Below are 25833 nucleotides of genomic sequence, written 5' to 3'. Positions count from 1 at the left end.
GTGCTCATCAAAACAGCATCTTCTGCCCAGTCACGGAGGTTGCTCGCTTGTGACAAGTTGGGGGATGTTTCAGTTACCATCACGCCCCATAAGAGTCTCAACATGGTCCAGGGTATTATATTCCACAGGGATCTTCTTCTGCAGTTCGACGATGAGCTATGCGCCAACCTAGAACGACGAGGTGTTCACTTCGTCCGGCGCGTCCATCGGGGTCTGAGGGATAATCAGGTAGCCACTGGTGCCTTCATCTTGGCCTTCGAGGGTGATGTCTTACCCGAAAAGGTTAACGTGATGGTTAACCGTTGTGATGTGAAGCCATGTATCCCTTCTCCAATGCAGTGTTTCAAATGCTGGAAGTTTGGGCACATGTCATCCCGCTGAACTTCCGGCATCATGTGTCGAGATTGTGGACGTCCATCTCATCCCAATACTCCATGTGTCCCGCCTCCTATCTGTGTTAACTGCGGAGAACACCATCCCCCTGCTCACTGGACTGTAGGATATTCCAGAAAGAAAGGAAGATAATGGATTACAAGACCCTGGACTGCCTGACCTACACCAAGGCAAGGCAGAAATATGAGCGGCTACATCTCGTGCCAATGACATCAACCTATGCCACTGCTGGAACACCGGTTCGATCCTTTACCGTGTCCTCACATACAGTTGGCTCTCAGCTATGTCAGAATTCACCGGCCCTCTTCATGGTGGGGGGCCCTTTACTCCCTGTTGCTCCTGCTCCATCTTCTTCAGGAGCAACACCACCCCAACCATTGGGGACATTAGTTCCCACTTCCCAGCCTGAGCCTTCTTCGGCTACTGTGGCCAGGAAGGGGTCCCTTGGGGCCCTCCCATCCCAGGCTTTGCCCATTGCCAAAGTGGGCACCCGCAAATTTTTGAAGCAACAACCGGTCGCTGGTCATAGGACCTCACAGTCGTCTGTCCCTGAGACTGACCCAGTGAGGCCCTCCCAGCCAGACCCACCAAAGGCACAGCATGCAAAGCAGTTGAAGAAAAAGGCTCCCAAGCATCCTGGCATTGCGGTGGCACCTGTCCCACCACAACCTTCCAACTCTGTGTCTGAGGATGAGGTGGAGATTCTGGCGTCAGCTGAAGACCTGGATCTCTCCAGTCCCTCAGACGCGATGGATAGCTGTTGCACAGGTAGTGAGTCGGTGGCAGCAGTGGCCCAGGAGGCGTAATCTGCCTCCCCAGTCCCTTCCCGCTTTTCTCAGCCATGGACAATATCATCTTCCAGTGGAACTGCAGCGGTTTCTTCTACCATCTAGCTGAGCTCCGACAACTTATCAGCCTTCACCCTTTCCTGTGTATTTCTCTACAAGAGACTTGGTTTCTGGCAATGCAAACCCCCACATTCTGTGGCTGTTGGGGTTATTATAGGAACCGGGCCACTTATGAAAGGGTATCTGGTGGCGTCTGCATCTATGTTCTTCACTCCTTTCACAGCGAGTCTGTCCCTCTGCAAACACCTTTAGAGGCTGTCGCTGTTAGGGTCTGTACTCCACAGGCTGTTACCGTCTGCAGTCTTTATCTTCCACCGGATGGTGATGTCCCGCAGCATGTCCTGGCTGCGCTGATAGCGCAACTGCCGCCGACTTCCCTGTTACTGGGCGACTTCAACACCCATAACCCTCTGTGGGGTGGGTCAGTGGCAACAGGTCGAGGCGCCACCGTTGAGAATGTATTGACACAGCTAGACCTTTCGATTTTAAATGATGGTGCCTTCACACATTTCAGTGTGGCACACGGCACGTACTCCGCCATCGACCCTTCGATCTGCAGCCCTAGCCTCTTACCTTCTGTCCAATGGAGTGTGCATGAGGAGCTTTGTGGTAGTGACCACTTTCCGATCTTTCTGTCACTTCCGCAGCGTCACTCTTCTGGGCGCCCTTGCAGATGGGCTATGAGTAAGGCTGACTGGGACTTGTTTTCCTCCACTGCCGCTATTGACCCTGTTTCTCATGAAGCCATTGATATGGCGGTTCACTCAGTCACCTCCAGCATCGTTACAGCCGCAGACTCTGCCATTCCCCGTTCTTCATGGTCTCCTCGGCGGAGGACTGTGCCTTGGTGGTCTCCTGAAATCGCTGAAGAGATTAAAGATCGCCGGCGGGCGCTCCAGCGTCACAAGCAACATCCCTCCATAGAACACCTCATCGCCTTCAAATGGCTGCCTGCACGGGCCCACCGCCTTATCCGCCATCGCAAGCAGGAGTGCTGGGAGCGGTATGTGTCCACCATTGGTCTAGATGTCTCTCCATCGCAGGTCTGGGCAAAGATTAGACGCCTCTATGGCTATCGGACCCCTGTCAGCGTCCCTGCGCTCTCACTGAATTGAGCAGTTTGTACTGACTCAGACGTAATTGCCAACCGCTTGGCAGAGCATTTTCCTCTTAGTTCCGCTTCTGCGAATTACCCACTGGCCTTCCTCTCCATTAAAGAACGGATGGAACGTCGGAGTCTGTCATTTCGCACCCACCATCCTGAATAATACAATGTTCCATTCAGTGAGTGGCAATTTCACAGTGCCCTAGCCGCTTGCCCTGATATCGCTCTTGGGCCAGATCGCATCCACTGTCAGATGCTAAAACACCTTTCAGTGGACTGCCAGCGACGCCACCTCGACCTTTACAACCGTCTCTGGGTCGAGGGTGACTTTCCGTCACAATGGCGGGAAAGCATTGTCTTCCCCGTTTTGAGACCTGGCAAGATCCCTTTGGAGGTGGACAGCTACCACCCCATTAGCCTCACCAACGTTCTTTGCAAGCTGCTCGAACGGATGGTGAGCCGGCGACTGAGTTGGGTACTCGAGTCTCGCGGCCTCCTGGCTCCGTTTCAAGGTGCCGCTCTGCCGCCGACAATCTGGTGAGCCTGGAGTCCGCCATCCGTACGGCCTTTGCCCGCCGTCAGCACCCCGTTGCTGTCTTTTTTGACATGCGGAATGCGTACGATACGACGTGGCGCCATCACATCCTCTCTACACTTCATGATTGGGGTGTTCGGGGTCCGCTGCCGATTTTCATACGCAATTTTCTGTCGCATCGTACCTTCCGCGTGCAAGTCGCGGCCTCCCATAGTTCCTCCCAAGTTCAGGAGAATTGGGTAGTGCAGGGGCCTGTTTCCAGTGTCTGCCTGTTTCTAATTGCAATTAACGGACTCATTGCGGCGGTGGGAACGTCTGACTCGGCTTCCTTATATGCTGACGACTTCTGCCTTTACTATAGCTCCACTGGCAGTGCAGCTGCTGAACGTCAGCTGCATGGCGCTATCCGCAAGGGGCAGTCTTGGGCTGTAGCGCATGGCTTCCAGTTTTCGGCTGCCAAGACCTGCGTTATGCATTTCTGCCGGCGACGAACAGTCCACCCTGAGCCGCGGCTTTATCTTGTCGGCGAACATCTTGCTGTGGCGGAGACACATCGTTTCCTGGGTGTGGTTTTTGATTCCTGGTTGACTTGGCTGCCTTGTATTCGGCAGCTTAAAGAGATGTGTTGGCGGCAGCTTAACGCTCTGCGATGCTTGAGACACACCAGCTGGGGCGCCGACCGATCTACCCTCTTACGGCTCCACCAGGCGTTAACCCAGTCCCGTCTCGATTACGGGAGCCTGGCTTATGGCTCAGCATCCCCATCTGCGTTGCGGGTGCTGGACCCAATCCTACACAGCGGGATACGACTTGCCAATGGTGCTTTCCGGACCAGCCCTGTGGACAGCATACTTGTGGAGGCAAGTGTCCCTCCACTACGGTTACGGCGCCAAAAATTTACTGGCCGCTTATGCTGCGCGTGTTTGTAGCTTGCTCGGGCATCCTAATTCTCGTCTCCTGTTCCCGCAGTCAGTCGTCCATCTCCCAGAACGTCGGCCCCGGTCGGGTTGTACGATCGCCGTCTGTGTCAGAGAGCTTCTCTCCGGGCTTGGGGTGTTCCGTCTTCCACCTTCTTTCCGGGCCCCTCTGCATACACCCCTCATGGTGTGTGCCTCGCCCTTGCCTTCGGCTCGAGTTGGCACATGGGCCGAAGGACTCAGTCCCTCCGGAGGCCTTCCGCCGCCGCTTTTATTCCATCCCAGCCAGTATCAGGGTTCTGGCGTTTTTACACTGACGGTTCGATGGTTGCTGGTTGTGTCGGTTATGCTCTAACTCTAGGGGACCATTACGAATAACGATCCTTGCCGGCTGACTGCAGCGTTTTCACTGCTGAGCTGGTCGCCATCTTTCGTGCCCTAGAGTATATCCGCTCTTGCTCAGGTGAGTCCTTCGTTATCAGTAGCGACTCTCTGAGCAGTTTACGAGCTATCGATCAGTGTTTCCCGCGCTCTCGTCTAATGATGGCTGTCCAGGAGTCCCTCCATGCTCTTGTCCGTTGCGGCCGCTCTGTGGTCTTTGTGTGGACCCCAGGCCATGTTGGGATAGCCGGCAATGAAAATGTTGACCGCTTGGGAAAAGAGGCCACCAGCTAACCAACTCTGGACATTGGGCTCTCGGCTCCTGATTTGCGAGCGATTTTTCGCCGCAAAATTTTCGAGCTTTGGGACACTGAATGGCACAACCTGACGACGCCAAACAATCTCCGTCCTATCAAGGAGACGACGACTGTGTGGCGGTCATCATCCATGCGAGCCACTCGCTATGACTCAGTAGTCCTTTGTCGGCTCCGCATTGGCCACACACGCTTGACACACAACCATTTACTGAGGCATGAGGACCCGCCTCTCTGTCGATGCGGGTCGGCTTTGACGGTGGTCCACAATTTGTTGGCCTGTCCACTTTTAACTATGCTCAGGCAGACGTTTGCGCTGCCTGATACAGTCCTTTTAAGTGATGACACTGCCATGGCCGGCTTAGTTTTGCGTTTTATTCAGGCTGGAGGTTTTTATCATTTAATCTGAGTGTTTGTTATGTTCTTTTGTGTCGATTCTGGCCTTTGGCCTACGGTTTTAGACTCAGTTTTAATACGTTTCTCGGTGGTTGGCTTTCCTTTTTTTTATTTTTCTCTATGGTTGGCCAACCACCGTCACACTCTGTGTGATTTTAATTCGTTTTGTCTGATCTCTGTCTGAGTCTTTCTTGTCCTGTGCCGTCTGCCGTCTTTTCTGTTGTTCGTTTTTTATTCTCTGTGTGTGATTTTAGGTTTTTTTTTTATTTTATTTATTTTTTTTTTTTTTTTTCAACGAGGGACCGATGACCGTAGCAGTCTGCTCCCTTTAACCCCCACAAACCAACCAACCAACCAGGAAGTACCTGCGTTCTGATTTAACCGAACGCAAGACCGAGTACTTGCATTTTTCGGGAACGCGCGTTAAAACAACAGAATGCCGCCGTCCATGACTTCAGTCGCCGAATGCATCGTGGTGTGCCGTCTTGACCAGCAGGATGGTTAAGTACTCGCTGCTGCAATGTAGGGCTATAATATATACTTCTCAGCACCCTTTTCTTTCCAACCATATTTTTTTTTTCTTTTTGTATGGTAGAATATAGATGCTTGCTGGTGGCATAGTTTGATGCCAAAACCTGGATTCACATGTACGAAGTCAGATAGAACGAGTAGTGTTCTGGGGTTAGTGTCGTATGTCGATCGCCAGTCCACCATAGATACCATTTTAGTAAGGCTTTTGTTAAATAAATATTTTTGTATGATGTTTCTTTAATAATTTTGTTGTCTTGTCATGTTTAAGATCAATAAATCGATTGTGAATTAGACTAGAACCTCTCCCTGAGTTATTATTAACAGTTCCTTCGCATTTTTATGGCAGTCTAGATATGAAACATTAGGAGTAGCTTTTTCACTTGGTGACCACAGCGTGGATCTTTTACTTCATGAACAATAATCGTCTTTCACCCTTATAGTGTCTCTCTAACTAGATACCCAATTCGTAACCTTTTTTAAACTGGTGTTCTTGACAACTACTGAAACCTGATGAGCATCGTCAGTGAAGCCTTTTTCACCGATCTTCCGTTGGTGCATTAGACAAAAATGTGCCAAAAAAGATAGCCTTGCTGATACAGACGTGTACTATACAGCAACAATAGCACAGCTAAATAATATTCGATAGTAAAAACACAATGAAATATTTGGCAAAGAGCAATATGTACATATAAAATCACCTGCAAGCGCTACGAGAAAGTATCTATTTGTCAGTCAGGCAGAGCTGTGCCAGTCCTTATGAAATTTGATGCTTACGCATGGCACACGTCACGGTTTATATTAATCTTACTGCTCTTCGGAATTCATCTTTTGCGGACACCAGATCCAGTCTGAAGGATTCTGGTTGCTGCTTGCGAATAATGACTGTGTGGCAAGAGAGAAGCTCCAGACAAAGGTAGATTTGACACTTGTGAAATATTTTTTTTACAGAGAGCACAAATATGATGCATATTGCGATCTCCTACACATGGTAAAAACGGCAGAAAGTTGACATTACCGCAAATATTTGAAGTCAATAAACATATTACTGAGAATTCCAGCTTAGTCTTATACGATAAAACACATATTACTTTTTCTGTCTCTGCAAACTGGGCAGTGATGATGTTCGAATACAGCAGTAAACTTTGTTAGATGTAATGACCAAGACATGACATACAACACTATGTTTAACATCTTTTGCGAAATGACACGATATATGCGTAACGTAAAGAAGTTTCACTTTCCTTTATGAACGTTGTCTGTCTCATTATTTTACGTATCTCTTGAATCCGTATTAGTAATATCTGTGTAAGTCGCTTTTTATTTCATCTATTGTCACTTTCAGTTACCCTACGAACTTGAAAGTAGGATCGTAATCAAAAATACCTTATGCATAAAATCATAAAATTACTTCCTTTCTAAATATTTTGTTACGGGGTGTATACAGTACATAACCACATCGGTTGCACAAAATTTTTGTCAAATTGACCACGGTTTTGACTGCACATGGGCAATCTTCATCAGAACAAAAAATATTCCTTTTTATTCTGATGAAGATTGCCCTGTTGCAGTCGAAACCATGGTACATTTGAGAAAAATTTTCTGCAACCGATGTGACTATATACACATTCTGTAAGAAAATAACGTACGGTTGCTGGATTTCAGTCAATAAAAATGTTTAAAATTTTTTGAATATTGAATTCTTCTTTTTACGCAGAAGAAAACAAAGCAGTTCAGTAATCTAATTGCGCTCGTAAGTCGAGTCTGGCATGATAGCTCTGGAACAAGCCGAACGGAATAGATTCTTTGTATTCTGTTTCTTAGAGGAAATGGTTGACAGGTTAGCTGAATCGCCATAACTTCCATATTCGAATTAGGAAGAGATTCTTAGCTACATAAGGCAGCTTCGATTTTTCTCTCTCCATTTTCCTTTTCGAATGTGAATAAATAGCGGGCACTGTTGCGTATCCAATACGTTTAACGCTTTAAATTCTTTTTCACTCGCTCCACTACAGAAAGAAATACGACTGATATGGTATGGGAAGGTGTTAGATTTTACGCTTCGCGTCGCAGAGGACATCCATCACTTCGGGCTGGCTCTATCGGTGCCCTGATACGCTTGCTTGCTCACCAATGCCGTGGAGCAAAGTGTAAATCTGCATTGCGGCGGCTATTGACGCCGGGATCAGAACGGAGTGCGCGCGCCCGGCGCGGCACATCTTGCCGGCGAAGCTCACCCTCGCAGACAGCGGCGCCACCATTAATCAGCCGGTCGTAATTAGCCGGAATGGGAGGGGCGCGGTCGCAGCTAAATGTGTTTGCCGGCGCTCCCACTATTATACACAGCGTGTGCGTGCGTATGTGTGTGTGGCTGTCTGTGTGTGTGTGTGTGTGTGTGTGTGTGTGTGTGTGTGTGTGCGTGTGGTCGCCTCGTATTATAGCACGAATCCAAAAGATACTTCATTACTGGAACCAGAAGCGATCTACTGGTGAATTACCGAGATTGTGAGGCATGAACACTTCCGCTTAGTGATGTGTACGATCTTTTGCAAACCTACAATTCCTGGTAATGGCTCTAGGCCAGAGCCTCTCACGCACGGAAAATCGCCAGTGTGCTAAGCGAGGTGCTTAAAGTGTGTTTGCACGGTGCATCTGCCCGATTCGGCTTAATTCACCTCATCTCGATTTGCGTAGTAAAGCCGCCATTGTGAGCTGAATTGCATTCCGAAAGGTACAGCGAAGTCACAGGGCACGCCAAAGAGGAAGAGAAGTCTATAACCACAAATGATGTCTGAATCAGTACTGCAGCATGTTTATTTTGGTTAAAGGTCCTGCGAAACGAACTGACGTTCGTTTATTTTCCTATCGATTCGTATTTCTTTCAGTTTTCGCTTGTATTATTTGTAGCACAATTTTTTTTCACTAATAGGGCGAAGAAGATGAAATGTAGTGAAGAAGGTCTCTTAGAGCTAGTTATGAAATTGCTCTGCGTTTAGCGAGACAGGGAAGCCGTTTAAGGAAGGTATGTTAATAAATAAAATTTTCCCATCCATGTAACAGGCTGTTATAGCAACCGGTTTAAAAGTATTTGAGATGGGCGGCTCGTATCGTGTATATACAGGATGAAAAGTATTTAAACCGACATACTCTGGGAGGTTGTAGGGGACATCAAAACAAATATTTTTTTAATATGAGGATTATTTAAACCGGTGGAGGCCGTATTACGCTCTTCAGTTATTAGAGGCCGTATTACCATCCTCTGTTGTTAGAGGGCGTATTACGCTCTTGAGTTGTAGGCAACTACTGTCCACCACTGTAGTGGTGCATTGTCTGTTTACTAATGGAGCGATACACCTGGAGAGAGTACACTGATATGGTTGGTGGGTACTACGTAGCGTACCACAGCGGACGAGCTGCACAGCGGGTTTATCAACAACAATATCCTAATCGCTGTACCCCGCATCATGCGACCTTTGCTGCTGTGTACCAACGTCTGCGTGAGACCGGGTCATTTAGCAGATTACCTGGACAGGGACGCCGTAACACGCTTAGAACGCTGCAATTTGAGGAAGCTGTCTTGCAACATGTGGAGCGGGATCCTTCACTCAGCACTGGTGCAGTTGCACGTAAAATGGGGACGAATCAGACGAATGTAGGAACAGTCCTTCGAGAGCAGTTGTTACGTCCATTTCACTTGCAGCATGTCCACAACCTGCAACCGGTTGAGTATCCACCCAGAGCACAGTTTTTGCAGTGGTATCTGGAACAGTGTGATATGCATCCTACATATCCATCCTCTGTGTTGTTTACCGATGAAGCAACGTTCGGGCGTGATAAAGTCTTCAACATGCACAATTCGCGTGAGGATAACCCACATGGCACAGTTACTAACGTTCATCAAGTGCCGCTCTTCGTTAATATGTGGTTCGGTGTTGTTGGGGACTGTTTAATTGGGCCGTATGTGCTAAGTAGGCCATTAAATGACAGGCACTATTACAATTTCACGCCAGAGCATTGACAGAATTGCTGGAAGACGTCCCGCTCCCTACAAGACAACGCATGTGGTTCCAACATGACGGGGCGCCGGCACATTTCAGTCGTCGTGTGTGTCGATTCCTGGACCTACGGTTCCCAGTAACGTGGAACGGCAGAGCTGATCCTGTAACATGGCCTGCTCGATCCCCAGATATGTCCCCTCTGGACTTTTTTTGTGTAGGAAGAGATGCGCAACCTTGTTTACGCAACTCCTGTTGCATCAGAAGAGGATCTGGTTGCCCGGATAGTAGCAGCAGCAGGAAGAATTCAGGGTACTCCTGGGGTTCTTGCCCGTGTCGGACAGAACATCATTCGACGATGCAACCTTTGTTTACGTGTCAATGGAGGCATTTTTGAAAATCTACTGTAATTGAAGTTGGAAAAGTGTTTGTTGGTTTAATTAATTTGCCTCCAGAGGAATCTTCCTCTACCGGTTTAAATACTCCTCATAGGAAAAAACGACATTAGAGAAAAATATTTGTTTTGATGTCACCTACAACCTCCCAGAGTTTGTCGGTTTAAATACTTTTCACCTTGTATAAGCGTGGCCCTATCTTGTGCCACCACGGCGGAGTCGGCTGGTGTTCTCAAGATCGACTTAATTGTTTAGATGTTTCATGACGGATAGATTATTTATCCAGCTACCTTGATCTCCTTTTTACGTTATACGTGGTTTTATGACTGATGGGTCACATATCCAGCTACTTTCACTCAATCTTATGATGTCCCAAAAGGCTAAAGCGCGTCATTGACAGTAATAATTTCGCAACCCAGACTGCATTTCTTCTGAAACATCAACAAAAAAATATTTTGGTGTATGTAACACAGACTTTGAATCCCACATTAGCTCCCACATCAGAAAACTACTTTCCAGTATGACATTATCTCGGCGAATCAGCGACATTGCAGAGAAGTTCCATGAACAAAAGGCAGCCAAGACTGAAAATCTCCTAGCGTGCTCGATCGCACGTGCTGAGTCCACTGATATCAGTGACACGGCTAAGGTAGAAGTTTTCTCTTTGTGTGAGGCGGCTACATGTAACGGAAAATTTCCTGGATATGATTTCACTGAAGGGCACAGCCACAAGCTGGAAATGCTATAAGCGCTCGAAATTGCAGCTGAAGCAATAGAACTTTCTTGCGAAAAGCTGTTTTCCGTAGCCGCAGATGGGGCGCCAACAATGTGCGGTAAATTAAAAGGGTTTATTGGCCCACTGCGGAGCAAGCTTAAAATGTCGAAAGCGCCTACCGTCTGTTGTTTTGCACACCAACAGGCTCTTTTCACGTCGGTTGCCAGTCTTCATGGCATGATAAACGTAGGGGTGCGTGTTGTCAACTATATTCTTTCTGGCGGGTAACTCACCATCAGTTCAAAGGAATTTTGACTTCATTCGGAGTACCCACATATCCTGTACCATGTTGAGGTAAGCTGGTTGAGTAAAGGAAAACTGATTTCCCGGGCTTAATGATTACGCCATGCAGTGACTTGGTTTTAGGACGAAAAAGGACATCCAGAGCCACTTTCACATGTCCTGAATGAGTAGCTGGCTTAGGATTTTTAGCATATATTGTGGCTCTCCTGAATGGTGTAAGCCTGAACCTCAAAAAAGAAAATAGTCTCATCAACTATACGGTGAACAAAACAAAAGCTTTCAAATGTAAACTTCCTCAGAAACAATCTTTCAAAGAAAAGTACGCAACACTTTCATGAGCTATGTAAGCGATACACAAATTTTACGAGTCATAAAGTATCTAGATTTTTAGAGGTGCTGTAATCTGAAGGGTATTCTGGGTTTGTTTGACAGCATCTGTGCAGGAATGAGTGGAGATGCTGCAGTTTATTGGAAATCAGATTTCCGACCGATTCCAAGTAACGTGCGGGTAAATTCCTAATACCAAAACTAAGGAGGCTTTGTTAAATATGCAAGTGTAGCTCTGCATAAAAACAAAACTCCACAATACCTGTTTATTAAAACATATCGTCTTTCAGTATTTCAAAGCAACTGTATACATTACTTTCGTTTATTAACATTTTTTTTTTTTTCGTTACAGGAAGTTAGTAACTTGCAGCAAATAGTAGATATCCTTGTAAATTGCTTTTCGATATCAATTGAAAGCACAGCTTCGGATATTCATTTAGAACTAACCGATTTGATAACAGATAGCCAAAGGTTTTCTCAAATTCTGCCAGAATTAGTCGAAGGAAGAAATTCCTAATCTTCACAGAAAACAGCGAAGATTATGTATATGTTTGGCTCCATTTGTGTATGTGAATCCTTTTTTTCTGTCTTGACTTGTATGAAAACTAGATTGCGTGCAAGCATTCTAATAGTCGTTGAAAAGAAATACTCTGAGACCCGCTGTCAGCCGATCACTTGTTCCAGATCTTAACAGCATAATTGCAAATAAAAAAAGGTGAAAATACATGAGTTAATTTTATGCTGAAACCATGTGATAATTATTAATATTATTATTATTAGCCTGCTATTATTATTACTATTATATCATTTCAGCCTCTATTGCATTGGTAACCTTACCCAACCAAATTTTGGTTTCCTCCATCTACTCATAAACATTTGGCAAAGATTAAGAACACATAGCTAAGATTTTGGAAAAGCTCGAGACAGGCAAAGGGAGCGACACAAGCGTAACGAAAAAGAGAGAGAATACTAACTAAAAGGGAGACAATACTATGGCGCATAGTTCAGAAATGGGTTTTGCACCGTCGACAACATAGCGAACACGTCTTCTGCACTCCGCACCCGGTGAGGCGCTGGTGCAAACACCCTAAGTGGTCCTGCTCTAGAACAGACAGCAAAAAAAGAAAAAAAAAACAAAAAAAAAAAAAAACCATGAAACGTTCAGAAACATCGGTTCATCGAGAGACCTAAGGTAGATTTTATGAGCCACGTTATTTGCTGTATGTATTCCAACCTCTGTCTTCATATACAATTCCTGCCCTCTCTAGCTACCTCTGGTACCATTGAAATCATTCCCCGAATTCTTAACAGGTGTCCTATCAACCGTCCCTTGTCCTTGTCAGTATTTTCCACATACTCCTTTCCTGTCCGATTCTGCACAGAATCTCCTCATTCCTAACGTTATCGGTCCACCTATATTTTACCATTCGACTGTACCACCACATCTCAAATTCTTCGATTCTCTACTGTTTCGGTTTTCATACAGTCCATGTTTCACTACCATACAATGCTGTACTCCGGACGCACATTCCAAGAAATTCCTTCCTCAAATTAAAGCCCATATTTGATAGTAATAGACTTCTCTTGACCAGGAATGCCATTTTTTCCGTTGCTGTTCTGCTTTTGATGTCCACCTTGCTCCATACATCTTTGGTTATTTTACTGCCTAGGTGGCAGAATGCCTTAAATGGATCTACTTCATGACCATCAAGCCTGATATTAAGTTCCTCAGTGTTCTCATTTCTGCTGCTTCTCATTACTTTTCTCTTTCTTTGATTTACTCTCAGTTTATATGCTGTACTCATTAGACTGTTCATTCCATTCAGCAGATCTTGTAATTCTTCTTCACTTTCACTCAGGATAGCAATCTCATCAGCGATTCGTATCATTGATAACCTTTCACTTTTAATTTTAAACCTACTCCTGAACTTTTCTTGTATTTCCATTATTGCTTCTTCGATTTACAGACTGACAGTGTGGGTAAAGGCCTACGCCCTAGTCTTACACCCTTTTTAATCCGAGCGCTTCGTTCTTGATCGTCGACTCATTATTCTATTTTGGGTCTTGTACGTATTGTACATTATCCGATATTATTCGTCTCTCCTTATAGCTTACCCCTATTTTTCCCAGAATTTCGAACATCATCCACCATTCTACCTTGACGAACGCTTTTTCCCGGCCGACGACTCCTATGAATGCGTCTAGGTTTTCTTTAGTCTTTGTTTCCATTATCAGCCGCAACGACATAATTGCCTCTGGTGCCTGTGTATTATTCATGTCAGCTATTTCGATGGATGAGCTGTGAAGCTGATTGAGTAATAATTCTCGTGCTTTTCAGGTATTGCAATCTTCGGAATTGTGTGGATGATATTTCTCCGAAAGTCAGATGGTATGTCGCCAGTCTAATACATTCTACACACCCACGTGAGCTGTCGTTTTGTTCCAAATTTTTCCAACGGTTTTAGAGTTTCTCATGGAAAGTTATCCATCCGTTCTGTCTTATTTAATATTAACTCCGGCGAAGCTCTCTTAAAGTTTAATACTTTATCCCCTAACTCTTCTAAATGGGTTCCTGCTTCTTCTTCTAACACATCAGACAAATCTTCCCTCTCATTGAGGCCGTCAGTGTACTCTTCCCACCTATCCGCTGTATCCTCTGCATATAACAGTGGAATTCCAGTTGCACAATTAATGTTACCACCCTTTCTTTTGATTTCACCGATAGCTGTTTTGAATTTCTTATATCCTGAGTCAGTCCTTCCGACAATCATTTTTCTTTCGAGTTCTTCACATTTTCCTTTCAGCCTTTTCGTCTTAACTTCCCTGCACTTCCTATTTATTTCATTTCTCCGTAACGTGTGTTTCTGTATGCCCATATACCGGTTGGTTACAATTAACGTGCAGCTACTCATGAGGGTCCAGTATGGACCGTGAATATGGTATGGGTAGATACGCTGCTGCGTTAATGTGGAATGTATTTGCGCTGCAAAAAGGTATATATATATATATATATATATATATATATATATATATATATATATATGACAATGTCATGTGACAAGCCGTATCGTGAGTGAACACTGTGGCTATCGAGAGGAGAGGTCGTGCGCTGTTAGTGAAATTCTTTCACGTGAGCAGGAGAAACTACAGTGCTGCGTTGACAGAGTATTGTCAACTGGATCCTCTGAAGAGGCGCTCACTGTCATTAAAGCTTTAAGCCGATGATAATGAAACTGTAACTGCATACACATCCCCACTGGCCATTTTGAACTATTTGTTAGCAGTCAGGTTCTTTACTGTGCTTTTTGTCATACAGCAACAAGCAGTTAATAGCATGTGGTGACTTCAGTGGAGTTTTCTAAAGTATTCTCATAGGAATAATGGTATGAAAATCCTATTTCTATTCGACAACTTGAGCTCAATAAGTGACTTTCCAACACAGGTGGATAAAAACAGTAGGACCCTAATTGATATCGTTTTCTTTGGTGAAACGCAAAACAAGAAAATAGCTGTTTATTCAGTGACAATGCTCTCTCTGATCACGATGCACATTTAGTTAGGATAAATCGGATAGTGCCTTACAGTACAGGCACCCCTCAGTGGATATTTCTCAAATAATTAAATTACACCAAGAAGAATATTTTTAAGAACAGATGACTTGGGATGAAATTTATAATGATCAAATTCTAATATAGATTTCAATCCATGCCGTGATAAATTCATATCACTACTTCAAAATACCTTTCCACATAAGGTAAGCAAAAAGTACATTAAACAACCATGCATAAAAACATAGATCACTAGAAGCATCAAAGTGCCTTGGAAAAAAAAAGGGAAATCTTTCTGCTGGTAAGAACAAGTAGGGGTAACATAGTAGTCGCTCAGTACTAAAACTACTCAGAATTGGTAAGAAAACTTACTAAAAATCAAGAAACGTTCACATTATTGCAGAAATCAGTAATTCCGATGACACAGGTAAGGGTATATGGAATGTACTGAAAAGAGAAACAGAGCAACTGGCCACAGAATCTGCTAACTTTACTATTGAATGAAATAGAAGGGCTATAAATGATGACTCACATGTCGCAATTATATTTTATAATCACTTCTTAATTATGGTGGACTGTATAGGGACAGACAGTTCAAGGAAAAAATTAGACCAGGATGTTGAAAAAACAACTGTTGTAAAATACACTCGTAAAATGTACTACTATCTTCTTCCTCTGAAATTTAAAATACTGTATATTCTTCTAAAAATATAGGCTCGTTTGGTTTTGATGGCGTTTCCAGTAATGTACCAAAGATATTTTTTCACATATAATAAGCCCTTTCTTTTGTGAAATATGGAATGCGTTACTAACTCAAGGTATTTTTCCAAACAGAGTGAAGTACGCTGTGTCGAAATCCTCTTTGAGAAAGGTGGTACGAGAAATGTCAGTAATTGCCAAGCTGTGTCACTGATAACAGAATATTCCAAAATATTTTAGATGGTGATCTCTTGTATAATAGAAAATCAGAGTTTGCGATCGGAAGAGCTGTTCACTGAGAATGCAGTTCACATGTTCACTCACAAAATTCCACAAGCAAGGTAGCGCCGGCTGGTATTTTTTGCGATTTGTCTAAGGTATTTGACTGTGTGGGTCACAGTACTGTCGTTTTTCTTTTATTGCATTTAATTTTATTTATTTATTTTTGAGTCATCAGTTTTGTGACTGGTCTGATGCAACCATCCTAGAATTTCACCCCTGTGCCAATCTCTTCATTATACAGTAGCATTCGCTAATTACGTGTTCTATTACTGGCTGGATGTATTTCAATCTCTGTTTTTCTCTACAGTTTTTACCTTCTAAAGCCCCCAATAGCTCCATGGAAGTTATTCAGTGATGTCTTAACAGATGTCTTATCATACCGTCCCTTTTTCTTGTCAGTGTTTTACATATAAACTTTCCTCGTCGATTCTCCGCAGACCCTTCTCATTCCTTACCTTATCAGTCCCCTAATATTCAACGTTCCTCTATTGCACCACATCTCAAATGCTTAGCTTCTCTTCTTTTCCGGTTTTCACTACCATACAATGCTGTGCTACAAACGTAGATTCTTAGAAATTTCTTCCTCTAATTAATGCCTATCTTTGATACTAGTAGGCTACTCTTGGTAGGAATGCTCTTTTTACCAGTGTTAGTTTGCTTTTTATGTCCACCTTGCTCTGTTCGTTATGTGTCATTTTGCTGCCTGCGTAGCAGAATTCCTTAACTTTATCTACTTCGGTATCACCAATTCTGATACTAATTTTCTGGCTATTCTGATTTCTGCTACATGTCATTACTTTCGTCTTTCTTCGATTTACTCTCAGTTGATACTCTGTACCCACTGGCTGTTCATTCTATTCAGCAGGCACTGTAATTCTCCTTCACTTTCACTGAGGATAGACATGTCATTAGCGAAATTTGTCATTGATATCTCTTCGCCTTGAATTTTATTTCCACTCCTAAACGTATCTTTCATTTCCGTCATTGCATCCTCAATATATGAATAGTAGGGGTGAGACACTACATCCCTGTCTAGTCTGAGCACTTCGTTCTTGGTCTTCCACTCATATTGTTCTCTCCTGGCACTTGTATGTATTGTATATTACCTGTCTTTCCCTATACATTACCTCAGTTTTTGTCATAATTTCCAACATCTTGCACCATTTGGCATTGTGGAACGCGTTTTCCAGGTCGACAAATCATATGAACTTGCCTTGAGTTTTATTTAATCTTGCTTCCATTATCAACCGCAACGACAGAATTGCCTCTCTGGTGCCTTCACCTTTTCTAAAGCCAACTGATCATCATCTAGCACATCCTCAATTTTCCTTTCCATTCATCTGTATATTATTCTTGTCAGCAACTTGGATGCATGAGCTTTAAGCTGATTGTGCGATGATTCTCGCCCTTGTCGACTATTGCAATGTTCGGAGCTGTGTACATGATGGGTTTTCGAAAGCCAAATGTTGTATCACCGGACACATACAATCTACATACTAGCGTGAATAGTCGTTTTGTTGCCAGAGCTCACAACTATTTTAAAACTTCATCAGACAAGTCATTCCTCTCAGTGGACTTTTTCCGCTTATCAGCTTCTGCTAGAACTACCGAAATTTAATGGGATTGATGGAATGGCTAATGAATGGATAATATCGTATCTAACAAAAAGAATGCAAAAGATTGTACTGATTAATTCAAGCAATGTAATCCATGGACGTTATTCTGAGTTGGGAGAGGGGCGACCGCTACCCAAGGCTCAGTCTGATGTTCAACTACTGTTCCTCATATAGGTAACAATCTTCCGTCTAATATTCAACAAGCAGTATTAGCTATTTTTGAAAATGGCATTACTGTTGTAATCAATGCATGGTTACTGAGCTTCGCTGCAAGGTCGATACCTCGCGCCTGACTACCTATTATATATGTATTGCTGCAATGTAAGGCTTTCTTTGGTTTGCTGAAACAGATGGAAGCAGCAGGCAAAGAGAGATTTCTCTGGTGGTTGTCGTTGAAAGAGGTGTTGGGTAGTCTGTTTTGCCTACGAGGTGCTCGTTACTGAAGGACTCTGTCTGGAGCTCGATGGGCAAGTTGGGAGAAACAGCATTTTCACACCAAGGAGGGAATTCCTGCACCGGTGAAGCACTGCGATCAGAAGACGCCTGTGGCAACTTCTGTTTTCCAGATCTGGCTGTTGGTGCTGGTTTATTCGGAGGACGAAGGATTACTGCTCCAGGACATACTCAGACTGTATGAGTGCCGTAATTATCTTCGTGCATTGGTGGTGTTCCTCAGATCAGAGCAGTGGGCCGTGTAGCACAGTTCTCGGAATATTATTCGACCGCCAAACTGCACTATTGTGATGCATAATTTTCTTCTTTTTTTCGACATGTGGCCGTATTGCTTATTCAGACAGCCTTTGGTGTGTTATTGTGGATCTAGTATCGTTTCGCTCATCCCCCTTCTCGGATGTAATTTGTTTTCGTTCTTGGCTTCTTTTGCCAACGGTTTCTGTGCTCCTGTGTCCGCTGGCTCAAAGCTTACAATTGTAAACGTGTTTATTTTTTATTAACTAAAGAATCTTCGTTCTGTTTATTAGCACATTTGGATAAAACTGAAACGAATCTTAAAAGAACATCCCAATCTGTTACCTATCTTGTAAGTTTTAATGGTTACTTTTTATGTTATTTTTAGAGGAATAGGGGATCCCTTCTCCATATCACTTTAATTTATGTCAATTACTTGGTGCTTAATTTGCATTTCTGATAACAATAGTTCTGTGACCCTATAAATTTAAAAATATTTTAATGGAGCAATTCTGAATTACCTCTCGTGTCCCGCCTTTCATAATGTGTTGAGCACATGTAGTGGTAATGTAGTACCATGCACAAGAAATACAGAAACAAAAGATACGGTAAACGATGCTCTTAAAAGTGTGATTGACTAGTTAGCTGCAAAAGGTCTCAAACTTAATTTTGAAGGACATTACATATCCAATTCGGCACGTCTAGGGTGTACTACAACAATGATGGCGAGGAAAATAATAAATAGGGGGTGAACTTCAAAATACTTATGTATTCATGAAATTTTATACTGGAAAAATCAGAAACTCAACTCCTAAAGCAACTTAGTTCAGGTACATATGCCCTTAGAGTAATTACGAATCTAGGGGAGAGGAAAATGAGTGTGTTGACGTATTCTCCATGTGTTCTTTTAATAATAGCGAATGGACTAATGTTCTGGGGTAACTCATCTTTAGAAAGGAATGTCTTCATTGCTAAAAGCGTGCTGTAAGAATAATCTGCGATTCTCTTCAACGATCATGTTGTTGACATGTATTTTATTAGTTCAGCATTCTAGCTACAGTTTTACGAATTTTGTTGTAAGTTATCCACTGCAGTTGGAAAGGATCAATCACGTACATCATTACGATAAAAAAAACTGACATTCATAACTAGATATTAATATTGTCTTTAGCACAAAATGGGTGCGCAATACTGTAATTAACTTTTTGGCAACTTATACAGTGATACAAAATGTCTGACAGACAGCAAAGTAAAATCTGGAAACAAACTAAAAAAGTGTGCTCTTCGACAACTCCTTCTGTCCTGGGGAAGAGTTTCTAGTACTGTAATGTGTGAAATGCTAACTCACATCTGTTTATTTAATAACAATAATTAAAGAAAAACAACAAAATTACTTATAAATGTTCAGCGTGTAGCCATATTTATGAGCTAATTTTCGATATGAATGTATAACCAGTCGTTCCACGTCGCTACGATGTATCGTGAAAATGATCCCGTGGACATGAAATTAACTAACTAACCAACCACGTTTAGCACCGTTGCAGCAGCAGGTGAGACGGATCAGCTAGGTGTGGAAAGTGAGGTCTTATATCCTGATTGTCATACCTTGTCATCTCTGGGGTAAGTGCCGTGCTTGACGACAAAGATACTCTCCACCTGATTGAGGGTACTTTACTATACAAACTACCTATAACAGACAACGTCAAAATTCGTGAAATTGTTGAAGGCATTACTGTATAAAATACCGGTTTAAAACAGTCTGTGTCTGACTACAAGAATAAGACGCAAGCTCTGAAAGAACAACAGTCTCTTGTGATGCAACTGTATGGCGTACCAGAGAATGATACAGCTTGCTTATACAGGTTGCACATGTGAAACGAGGCGTTGAAGTAAGAAAATCACTTGTTGAGAGAATTCATCAGGTGGAACGGAGAGTATCAGGTGCTACGAAAACTCCTCCAATAATTGTGATGTCTGTCTCATACCGGAAAAGCGAGGAGATTTTTAAACAGAAGAAAAGTTTATCAAATAACAGGGCTTACAACGTGAGGAGATGTGCCATGTGAACGGATAAAGATTTAGAACATCATTATATCCCATTAGAACGTTTGGAATATGTGGACCCAGGATGACAGAGTAATTTTCAAGACTGCTGCTGGACAGCAGATAACTGCAATAACGTTAAGTGAAACTACGCGAGCGAGTATGTAAACTTAACATTGCCCGCCTTTATTTGATACAACTTAGTGTTAGATCTCTCATTCTTTGAATACCATCTTGTATTTGTATAAACAATGTAATTATCGTCGTATTTCTGCATTCGTCTGTTGTTATTAACATAACATTCGTTACTGCTAAGCGAACTATTTTTCTTTGCTAAAAAATTATCCACCTATTTGTTAGTAACGCAGTAATTATTACTCTTTTCGTTGGTTACATTATTTATTCATCTTCTAGCTTTGCACCATCAATAACAAAAAATCAAAGTTTGTGTTAATATTGTAGCTTCTAATTTACTTGTAGCTCTCTGTGCTAATTCTGTAGTTATGCAATGTATTTTTCTCTGCTAGTAACATTATCCTTGTCAATTATAGCCTATTGTTTCCTTCCTTTAACCGTAAAACACACAACCCTTTAAGACACAGGGTTTAGTGTCTCACAGTTGTGACTGTCTTGGTCATATTCCCTTACAGCGAGTACTCTTCTATATCACTTAAGTGTTTAATATCAGATAACCTTACCTTTGCAGTATTCTGTTCTTCAGTACCCATGAGCAAGAACCACCAGGTCATGTACAGACACTCAAACTGCTTGATGATCGGTACAACCTATGAAACGTATGCTCAAGCTGATGAGCTGATGCACAGAATATCACTAGCCTTAAAATAATTTGGGACAAGAAGAATACATGAAAGTATAGTTAGAGGAAGAAGAGGCTCGGTTCTTGACAGGTTCACCCATGGATCTGCTGCAAAATCCACCAACGAACCGTGACCAACATTTCCAAGAGATGTCATACTTGACGTGTGGCCGATTAATTGTTAACCACATATCCCTTCCTTCAGCGTTTCAGCGAGACTTCACTGTTGTTCCATAAAACCAAAACCTATATGCAGTAGTTCTCTTATTTTCAGATATTCCAAAAGTCCTTTAACTAACTTCATCCATTACTTTGCTTCAGATGTACATACGCATAAATGTTTTGCTCAAATTTCGATCTGTTTTTGTTAACAGCAAAATTCTTACAGGAAGAAATGTTCTTCTTGCTTCTACTCCTTATACCCTTCTAGACTAGTGTTAGTTTGATTCCAAGGTCTCAGAACCATTAAAAGGACTCTTAGTTGAAACTGATGGTCCAGATCATTACCACGAAGAAAACGGAATATCGTGGAACACATGGAACATTCTTAGTAACGTTTTTCTCAAATTTCGAATTATTTTAATAATTGGAAAATTCCTATGGTGGGAAATACTCTTCTTGCCTCTGCTTTTAATTCCCCCTTTAGCCGTCCATAATGTATTATTTTGGATCCAGGATAGCAGAAATGTTAAATGAACAGTTAGTTCCAGGTGATGTTTTTGGATCATTGCCATTAAGTAAACGGGCCTTGGAAATCACGGCTGTATCGGAATTTTCTAAAGATTTATTACTGTATTCACTGTGGAAAAGAAACAACAAGAAATAAGAATAATAATTCAAGCAGGTTGTTTATTAAATATAGTCGAACCGGACCGCGTCTTGACAGACAATGTTTCTGAGTTTCAGTATGAGATGTGGAAAAATATCCAGATCAACTTCGAAAGTACTTTGAGGGACTTGAAATTTTGACGTCGTTCGTATTGCGACAAACATCACATGGACTAAGAAGCTTTCCTGTTTTCAGTTGTGTTATGAACTGTTTAAGTCACAAGAGTGCTGTTATGCACCATATAAAGAAGAAATCCGAGGACACATCTCTGAAGCCTTTCGTCGTTTCACAAAGAAACGTTTGCCATAAGATATTTTGTTGTGCCATTTCCACAAAAATCTAACATGAATACACATAACAGAAGTCCACGAAAAACTGTGTGACATTTTTGTAGCTAAAGCAGAAGCAGGTGCTTGATTCCGTTGCACATATGAGGTCGCTAAAGTATATCACAACAAATAATTTTTTTGTTTACGTATTCCATTGTCATACGTATAAACCGCTGCGGAGCTCATTGTGGATGATCACATCAAAGAGATGTGAACACCTCAAACATCATGGGGAGGGTGCATATTAAAACTGTCAGTCATTCTATAACCTGCTGAGTCACGGAAATTGTGCCTCCAATTTAACATTTATGTACTTAGTAATATACACCCCCTACAATGTTCAACAATCTACCACCCCTCCACACGCCAAAAGACTCTGTTACGTAGCTACTGGTAAAAGACATGTGGAGGGAAAAGTTAAATATGGTGATATGCATAGAACTTGTAAGTAGGCTGTTTATGTTTTCTCTATGTAAGTAGGCTGTTTATGTTTTCTTATTGGCAACGTTACGTAGCGCTCAATATGAAAATCACTGGCTGTGCTGTGTGCAGTCTGTGGCTAGTTTGCATTGTTGTCTGCCATTGTAGTGTTGGGCAGCGGCAGCTGGATGTGAACAGCACATAGCGTTGCGCAGTTGGAGGTGAGCCGCCAGCAGTGGTGGATGTGGGGAGAGAGATGGCGGAGTTTTGTAATTTGTCATGAACTGCTATATATATTATGACTTTTGATGATACTAAGGTAAATACATTGTTTGTTCTCTATTAATATCTTTCATTTGCTAACTATCCCTATCAGTAGTTAGTGCCTTCCGTAGTTTGAACCTTTTATTTAGCTGGCAGTAGTGGCGCTCGCTGTATTGCAGTAGTTCGAGTAATGAAGATTTTTGTGAGGTAAGTGATTTCTGAAAGGTATAGTTTAATGTTAGTCAGGGCCATTCTTTTGTAGGGATTACTGAAAATCAGATTGCGTTGCGCTAAAAAAAATATTGTGTGTCAGTTTAAGCACAGTCCTGTACAATTTTTCAAAGGGGACTTTTCAAATGTCGACCCTTAGCCGAGGATACCTCACTGGAATGTTCTGATTTTTTCTTGTAGTTTGTGTAATTAGTGTAGCTTTTGTATATTGCTAGCGCGTAATTGTAGAGAGGATCTCTTTTGTAGTTGCAGTCTTTCATTGTTGTTGTGGCATGCATGTTAATGTGCACCAAGTATTTCGCTGCTGCGCTTGCAATTAACGAGATATTATTTTCAGTGCTATGTTAATGTGTTCTCTTAATGTTGCTCTTTAAATTGTGTTTTTCTGTGTTATCGTGTGAAATATTGTGACAAAAATGGCGTGTGAAAAACGTAATACTAGGCTCCAAAGTGAACTGAGAAATGACAGCGAAGACGAAAGCAGTGTGTTAGCGCCACCGAGTAATGAATTAACTAATGTTCAAAGTAGTAATTTGGTAACTGTGCATAGGGAAATGGAGCGGGCTGCAAACAATGGCGTAGACAGTGAAACAGGTAGTGAACAGGGGAGCATTATCGATCGATCGCTCGGCAACAGCTCGCCTCAGGAATCCGAAATGACAGGACACAATTTTGCAAATACTGTAGATTCAGGTTTTGCGTCCTCACCGTTTTCGCAAATGAGTCAAGACACATTTTTCCGCTTGTCAAAATGTGAATGTTGCCGGTGCAAATTCACTGCCGAAAAGCACTGAGGAACATGTTTCAGACACCAGTGCATTGTTATTACAATTAATGCAACAAATGGGCCAAAAGCTTGAAAAGTTAGACACAATGGAACAACACCAGAGACAAACACAGCAACAGTTAGACACAATGGAACAAAATCAGAGACAAACACAGCAAAAGCTTCAAAAGTTAGACACAATGGAACAAAATCAGAGACAAACACAGCAAAAGCTTCAAACGTTAGACACCACACTTGAACAAACACGTGAAGATTTAACTACTGAGTTACATAAAATCGAATCGAAATGTCAAAAAGTCTGTAATGACGTAAAAACACAAATTTGTGAGCATTTTCAACCTATTTTTTCGCGGCATGAAAATGCATTACAGAATCACGAAGCAGCCTTAAAAGAACTGCAAACTATTGTTCATGAAAATCATGAGACCTTGCAAGCTAAATTTGACTCAGTTGCATCTACCGATTCGGTTACACAACTTGCAAAAACTCAGGAAAACTTGAAGGACACAGTAGATTCGATTTCAACACAAATGGACACTCTGAAACTTGGTTCAGAAAAACACACTGAGGAAATGTGTTCACTATCGGAGAAAGTAGCCGAACTTTCGGATCAGGTCACTAACTTATCTACAAAGGTAGATGATGATCTGAATGACACAAGACCTGTAGCCATCACTGACACAGAAGAGTATGAACAAATTAAGAAATTCAAACAAAATCAGAATCATATTAATACACAATACAAAAGAGAAATCCGGGAAGTACAAGATCAGTTGGCACAAGTAATACAAAAATTTCATATTTCAGAGGACACTCGCGCTCCAACATGGGAAGAGGGACAAAGAAGTACGGAACAGCCACAAAATAATAACTCAGGGCACTTCGGAAATTATGAAAGAAATTGGCAAGGCACACCGAATTTTGAGATGGAACCACCGAAACAATGTAACAATGACCAATATGCGACTCGCCGATACGATGATTTTGACTATAAGCTGTTCATTACCACACGTAAATTCAAAACATTTAAGAATTCCGGCAATGATATTCATCCACAAGCATGGCTCCACCAATTCTCTCATTGTTTTCCTCCCAACTGGTCGTTAGAGCACAGATTAGAATTTATGTGTGGCTACTTAGAGAATGAACCAGCTGAAAGAATGTGATCGGTCATTCACGATTGTCACAGTGAAGGAGATTTTTATCATGCCTTCCTCTCAGCATATTGGTCTCAAGCTACACAAGACCGAGTAAAACATAGCATCATAATGATGAAACATTTCGAACAATCTGAATTTTCCAGTCTTGTGAAATATTTTCAAGACATGTTGCACAAGAATCAGTACCTGTCAAACCCATACAGCCCCTCAGAACTCATCCGCATTTGCTTAATCAAACTGCATGAACATTTGCGGCATATTATTTTAGCAGGACGTTGCAAAGACGACATTGAAGCTTTTCAGGGACTGGTACAAGAATTAGAAATTGACACAGTCAATCGCGGGATGCGAAAACAGGAAAACAATCACTACAGGTCACATCCGTCACAATTCCGTGACGACAGAAACAATAACTGGACACGACAAGCCTATTCTTACAACGCAAATCGTGACCAAAACAGACACACCCATATGACAACCGTTGGCAGAGTAGTAATAATTACAGGGAAAGATCACCTCTCCGCGGTAACGACTATCACAGAGACAATCAGAGAAACAGGGAATATGGGACCAAAATAATTATTATCAAGGGAGACAGAATAACTTCAGATGCAACGGTCCAGCGCGCAGTTACGATTCAGGGAGAAATTCTCCACCACGTGACCGACAAGAAACGAACTATGGAATCTACCGACATGACGACAGATGATATGATCGTAACGACAGACCTGAATTGCATCAGAACTGGCGGGATTCAAACAGAGCAGAGCCCTCTCGACAAACTGAATTTGTAGAAGTTAGGTCTCCTAATCCCAACAACGATGCGCGCCAACAAAGGAACAGACAATGACTCGCACCGCAGGCAGCCATCTGCGCCGGCTGGCTCAGAGAAAAATAACACAGACGCTAACCTTGAGAAAAGATTTAGCATTCCTTACCGACGTATAAAATCAGTTGAAAGTCTGCGTA

This window comes from Schistocerca americana, chromosome 6, assembly GCF_021461395.2.
Source record: "Schistocerca americana isolate TAMUIC-IGC-003095 chromosome 6, iqSchAmer2.1, whole genome shotgun sequence".
Taxonomy (NCBI): Eukaryota; Metazoa; Arthropoda; class Insecta; order Orthoptera; family Acrididae; genus Schistocerca; species Schistocerca americana.
Note: the sequence above shows the minus strand (reverse complement) of the source record.